The sequence below is a fragment of the Marmota marmota genome, unplaced genomic scaffold (genome assembly GCF_001458135.2).
Source record: "Marmota marmota marmota unplaced genomic scaffold, marMar, whole genome shotgun sequence".
In the NCBI taxonomy this organism is placed as follows: domain Eukaryota; kingdom Metazoa; phylum Chordata; class Mammalia; order Rodentia; family Sciuridae; genus Marmota; species Marmota marmota.
In genome coordinates, this window is record NW_026000136.1 from 14,198 (window position 1) to 21,275 (window position 7,078).

The 7,078-nt window shown below is 38.8% G+C and overlaps 1 pseudogene; it reads left to right on the forward strand.

The window, feature by feature from the left end:
• Window positions 1–1,298: 1,298 nt before the first annotated feature.
• Window positions 1,299–6,681, forward strand: LOC107155925 (annotated as a pseudogene).
• Window positions 6,682–7,078: the final 397 nt, after the last annotated feature.

Below are 7,078 nucleotides of genomic sequence, written 5' to 3' on the forward strand. Positions count from 1 at the left end.
TGATATCTTAAAAGAGAGACAAAGATCAGCTTTAGAACTAAAACACTTTACCTAAGATTGTGAAGAGCCCTGCCTTACCTGAGATAAGGCTCTGCCTCCCATCTTACAACATGTCAGAATAACTTCAAAGTAGGCCAGATTTCAGTTAATTTAAAGTTATATTCAAAGATTAATTTTATTACAAAGATTACTGTGATCTCAAATAGAAAATATAATGTATAACTCAGCCAAGGTTCAAAATTATATACAAGCTAAATATGTTTTTAATATTGTTAATTTCACTTTGTATTTTCATTATGACTAAAAAAATGTGACAACTACACTCAGAGCAACCAAGAGACCTTTACTGTGACAGTGTCTGATTAACACACAAAGAGAGAATAAAAGAAAAAAAAGGAAAGTGCAAAAGAGAGAGAGAGAGAGAGGAAAGTGCAAGAGAGAGAGAGAGAGAGAGAGAGAGAGAGAGAGAGAGAGAGAAGGAAAAAGAAAAAAGTGAAAGGGAAAACGAGAGACAGGGAAAGTGAGAGAAAAAGGAAAGAGCAAGAGAGGAGGACTTGGCAAGAGAAAATTTTTATAGCCAAAATCTAATGTGGTCTCTGGGTCTGCAAGCTGCCTTGTTGGTGTACAGTGATTGGATCACAGTAGATGATAAGGTGTCATCTTCTGCCTTCAGGCAGATCTCCAGCATTACATAAATTAATAAATAAAATAAGGATATTGTGTTTTGTAAAAATTAACTGTAAAGTTATAAGCATTAAAGTTAAAGCCCAACATTATTACTTTAAAAGTGGTAAAACTGACTTGCTGGATGTTTAAGACCAAATTTAAATATTAAGGTTAAAATATAGGGGCCAAAGAAACCAATATTTGGCTCTTGCCCTCTGAGTAAGGCTGAACCCAGAACAGGGGGAAAGCTTTGCAACTCTGGGCCACATAACCTCCAGATAAGAGAGATTAATGAGACCCCTGGAGAACAGAAAGCCAATGAGTGTCCAAGCTGCAAAACAGGAGGGTCATTGAAAAAGGAGACATGCCTGATGCTTCCAAGGGAAGACATATGGTCAGCAAGACCTTGACCCATCCTAATGCAGATGACATTAACAGAGCTAAAATGCTGCTCACAAGTTCCCCAAAAATGTCCTTCAAGGAAACTCAGCTGACTCTTACCAATAGGTAGGAACAAGGTCAGTTTGACCTGCTTGGTCTTAAACACCTAGCAAAAACAGTTAAAAACCTAAGCACAGCCATTCCTGGGCATTTAAAAAGAATTCTTAGGCAAAAATGCCTGATAACTATCAATAAAAAACTGCCAGAAGTTTTTAGTCAGTTTAAGGCCTACAGATCTTCCTAACTTCCTACATAGGTAGATGTAATCAATGTTTATTAATATAATTATCTAGCCATAAGTAACAAAAGCATCTTTACTGAACACAGAGGTCATGCCAAAAATGTGTTTTTACAAAAACCAGATGACATTGACTAATTTAACTAAATGTTGTGTCTACATTCCTGATAATTCTGTCAATGTTAAAGATTTATGTTCCCTAAAAAAGTGCCTTATTAGGCTTTGTTAGGCCTTGTTATGGGGACAATTTCTCAGGTATTTCTTTCACCTCCTGGTAAACAATTATTAATTTCTGTCATTTTCATGATATTCATGGATAGGTTCCAGATGCTACAACTGCTATTTTGTATTAATCTTAATTCAGCACTCATGTCTTTTTGTTTCTCTCATAGAAGTGCCCACCCCAGGTGAACCATGGACTCCTTGACCCACTCAGTTTCTAAAAATGGCCCTCAGCCATCAAATAAATATAGATTTAGGAAAACTAGAAAAGTCAATCTCCAAACCAGAAGTTTCACTAGACTGTCTGACAGAAATAGTCTTACAAAACAGATGAGGTCTAGATGGTCTCTTTCTGAAACAAGGAGGACTTTGTATGGCTCCAGGAGAAACTTGTTTCTATGCAAACCATTCTGGGATAATGAAGGACAGTTTGGTGCTTGTGAGAAACAGGTTAAAGGAAAGAGATGAAGCACTAGAAACTTCAGGCAATTGGTTCCAAAACCTATTATCATGGTCCCCTTGGTTGACTACCATCAGTTCAGCCATTGTTGGGCCCCTAGTCCATTCTCCTGATTGGTATTATGGTAGGAGCCTGCCTCTTAAAAACCCTCCTAAACCATATACACAAAAGAATGTAGATGAGGTCAGACTTATGGTCTTGTGAGCCCAGTATAGTCCCTTAGTCACAGAAGGATGGAACAAAAACTGAGGCCTAATGATGTGCAAGATTGACATCAAACCTACTAAAACCAGTGGGGAATGTGATAGTAGGAGAAAATGTGACTCCATTTTGTTTTATGACTTCATCCTGTAAAACAACCATGCCAAGTAGAAGATTCATGACTGGAGCAAGATGTTCTTTTCCTTTTGTTATAGAAATCTTTAAGAACACGGGACTACCTAATGGGGCATTGTTTCTGTAACTAGGGTAACAGGGCTCTGTTTCTGTAACTGGGGTGACTGGGGTAACTGGGCTAACTGTGATTGGTTAGGCTTCCCTCCGCTTGACTGCACTGTCCCGCTTCTGTAACCTGGCTTGCTTACATTGGCTAGACCCCCTGAACATCCCTTTTGTGGTTTTCAGGCTTATAAGGAGTGCCCTTGCAATTGTTCATGGCTGATTAGGGGAACAGCTTTATGTTCTGGTCAGCCATCACCGATGTGCTTCAATAAAGGCTTGATCCAATTATACGTGAGTGGTCTGGAATTCAGTTTGTGAAACCCCGAGATGAAGCTTTAACTATAACAATTAGATATGCTATGCTTTTTAGAAATGACTTGTCATAACTGATTTGTGCCCATGTTAGCAGCTCTTCTAAAATAACTTTTAAAGTAGTCTATCATGAGGGTTTTTCTTTAGAAATAATTCAGATTACTTGTGTAGAAATTGTCAGTAGGTCTGAGGATGTAGCTCAGTAGTAGTAAGCTGGCCCAGCAGGCAGAAGGCCTTGGAGTTTAACCTCCAACACTGTAATAAAAGGAAAGGGAAGGAAGGGGAAAAAAGAAGGGAGGTAGGGAGGAAGGAAGGAAGGAAGGAAAAGGGAGAGGACAAGGTCAGGGAAAGAAATGAGTCATTAAGACAAAAGGGCAAGTGGTACAAATATAAATGTATGGCATAAAAGCTGTTTAAACAGTTTAGAGAGCTTTAGAATTTGAGTGACATCAAACAGTGATATTATGACTGTATAAAATCTTCATAATAAGCTTCACCCTGGCCTGGCCTAAACCAAACTGAGGGGTGGGTGGCATGGAGAGGACTCCTCTCTGGCTGGAGTGGAAGGCACCAGAACCTGTGGCCCTTCAGGATTCACTGGGTAGGGAAGGGGCCAAGACTCCCCAGATGGGCAGTTGAGCACTACAAGGCTCCTGGGAGCCCTTGACCCAGCTTCCCACCACCCCCACCACCCCCCAGGGGTTCACAGTAGTCTGCTCTGTTGCCTGGTGCAGGTTTGTGTTCCTGACCAAATACTTCAGTGTCCACAGCCTGTTTCAGCCTGCCTGGGCAGACTGTGGTTGTGGTGGCAATAGCCAAAGCAGTCTTGGCTTGATGGAGGGGCCAAGGGCTGTCCCTCAGCCATACTAGGGGGTGGTCCTGGAAGAAGTATGCAGGGTTGTGGCAGCATTGTCTTAAGACATGAAGCCAGGCCCTAATTCTTATGGGATTCCTTGGGAGTTGGTGATGTGTACAGCTATTGGACTTTTTGTTGTTCTATTGTTTTTGTGGAGAAGTTTTCAGTCTGTTAGAAGCAGGCTTTATGTGGAAAGAGAAAAAAGCTGGCTCTAAAACTTTCTGGACTAATTGAATAAAAATGTGAACTACTTGAAAAAGTTAGCCTTGTTCAGAAAAAGCATGAAGGCTTAGAGTCATCTTTAAAGGATGGCAGTTTAGAGAAGGGTTCAACAGAAGCAAAAAAATTGGAGGCAACATACAAAGAGTGGCATAGGTCCAAACCTAGCTGTGGGAATCAAATAGTCTTTCTAGAAAAAGAGCTAAAAGAACAGAAGACTAAATATTCTAAACAGGATGAAATGATGATGGATATATCAAGAAGGATAAAGTCCCTAGAATGTGAATCAGAATCCCTCAAGTCACAAATAGCTGAAGCTAAAACAAGCTTGAGACTATTTCAAATGAATGAGGAAGGACTTAAGCTGGCAATAAAAGAGGCTTTGAATGAAAATTCCCAACTTCAGCAAATTCAGAAAGCGATCTTACAATGGGAAACTGAAGCATGGAGGGAACAAGTATGTTTCCATGATAAAGAGAAACCAACATTTGAAGACTCTAGAGTACATGCATAACAAGTTCTGAGTGATAAAGAAAATCACATGGAGTCTCTGGCTGAATGCTTGCTGAAGATGAAAGATAGGTCTTCTCCAAGCACGGGAACCCAAACAGATGATGGTAACTTGGAGTTGGGAATGAAGAGTAAATCAGAAATTGGTGCTCACTTGGATGATCAGCCAAAAGGAACTTTGAAGAAACTGTTTTATGGTGCTAAGCCAAAGGCCTCCTTAGCAACCTTAGAAGGAGACAGAAATCAAAATTGTACTTTATTATCTGAAGTGGAGAAAACAAAGGAAGACCTTACAGAACATATTAAAAGTCTTAAGACTGAACAGGCATCTTTGCAGTCAGAAAATACACAGCTTGAAAGTGAGAATGAGTACCTTCAGCAGAAATTTAAAGTCATGATGGAATGACATCAAGAAAATATAATGAAACTCCATGGGAAATTGAGAGTAGAGGAAAACTACTGAGTGGAGCAAGAGGAGAAACTTTCCAAAGTAGAAGAAAAGATCAGCCATACAACTGAAGAGCTGGAGACCTACAGAAAGCTAGCCAAATATCTTGAAGAAGAATTGGAGAGAACCATTCATTCCTGTCAGGGGCAGATTATTTCCTCTGAGAACAAAGCACATGATAGTGAGTTGGCAGCTCAGATTGCTCAAAGAAACCTCAATTATTTCATGAATCAAAATGCTTGCAATGGACAAAAATGAACGTGGAAAATGAGCTTAAAATTAAACTTGCAGAAAAAAATCCATATGCACTTGATGTTTCAGATGCAGCATTTGGAAAAAGCATTCCCCAAATGGTTTCTCCCCATTGGGTTGGCCTTTATCTGAAGTGAGACCTCCTCATTTGGAAAAGAAGGGTCCACTCACACTCTCACTTTTGGTTCCAGTGGAAGGAGGAAGAGGCTCAAGAAGCCCAGAGAATCCTCTGGACCACCAAATGAAGGAAGAGAATCAAGCTACGAGAGGTTAACTGGTCCTCAGAGAACACCTTCTTACACCAGACCCCTGTCACCTCCATGGGAACAGGCACTCAGGAGCAGGATGATGATCCCTCTGCCAGGCCAACCATATTCTGATCCACATCTTCCTCTACAATGGCAAGATGGATGTTATTCTAATTGTGGTAGACCATCTGGACCAGCAGAACTCAGAAGTTCTAATATGCCTACTTTGGATATAGTGGATGGGCCTATATCTTGGAAATGCAATCCAGTAGAAAGGATACCAAGATCAATCTTGGTGATTCCAATGTGCCTGATTCACCTCTCCCTACTGAAAACCAAGCAACTGGCTCTGGCTCTGTCTTTGCACCTTTCCTCCAGTTAAAGGTGCATTATTTCCAGGGGACCCAAGGAGTCAGTTAATGAGAAGAGGACCTTTTTTTCCTCCACCTCCTCCAGGAAACAGGTATGGAGCACCTTGAAATTATTTTCCATGGGGACAATTACCCCCTCCATTTCCAGTGTGAAATGTCTATTCACAGAGGTGTTTTCCTCATTATCTTCACCCAAGAGCTGGATTCCCCCCACCCCCATCTTCCCCATGCATTCTGAAAGTAGAAGTGAGTTCCCTTCAGGGTTGATTCCACCTTCAAATGAGCCTACTACTTAACATCCAAAACCACAACAAGAAACCTTATGTTTTTGATCTCTCTTCAAAAGTAATTTGACTCATCTTTCATTTTCGGTTTTTAAGTAACTACTTTTACTTCAGTGATTATACTTTTGCTCCAATTGAAGCTAAATGGAGTTATAATTCTTAGAGGATAGTATTTTGTAAATAAAGATTGTTTAAATATGAATCTTATGAGTAAATTATTTCCATTCTATTTTATTCTAGAGAGTACAGCAGTTAATTTGATTAATCCACTATTACATAAACAGCAATGGTAGTTTCAGGTATGTAATCTTGCCATTGGGGATATTTTAAACTCCCAACAAAGTCTGTCTCTTCATACAAAGAAGTGTATTTACTATCATTGTAGCAAAAGTGAAACTGACTTTATGCTTAATGAAAGATTTTAATTGATTTAAAGTCTCATTTGGCATATCAGCTAGATTTTCCATAAAAGAATAACTAGAGCATATTAAGAGTTAAACCAGAAAACACAATTAAATGTGTCATGGAAATAGGAGATTCAAATACAAAGAAAATTGAGGTTCTCAGAATTTTTTTGGAATTGGAAACTACAATTTAAGCTCACTCTCTTCCTGTTTTCCCTTTTGTTGTCATCTTCTTCTTCATCTTCTTTTTTATTTTTTTAATTTTTTTAATACTTCAAAAATGCATTTTAATTATTTCTATTTCATTGTAAAGAGCAACACTAATTTTATATGTAACTTATAAAACACTAAGTGGCATAAATAAATACCAATTTTGTTATTTCTATATAAATCTGAAGGGGACTATTGCTACAGACAATTTTAATTTTGAGAACACTAACTTGGCAAAGTGCTCTCCAAAGCTTTATATTTAACTAAGTTTAACCTTTAAAGTACAATTTAGAATCAATAGTGTATGGTAAAAATAATCACAAGTCTGCGTGGGTTAGCAAAAAACTCAAAGGACAGCCTTAAATCTCTTATACATTTAGGAAATAGTGTTGATGGTCAGAAATTCAATTAATCAAAGCAAACAAATATAAGACAGGTCTTCAAATGACAAGGTGGCCCTTCTATGTCAAATACAATGTATAAAAGAGAGCACTTA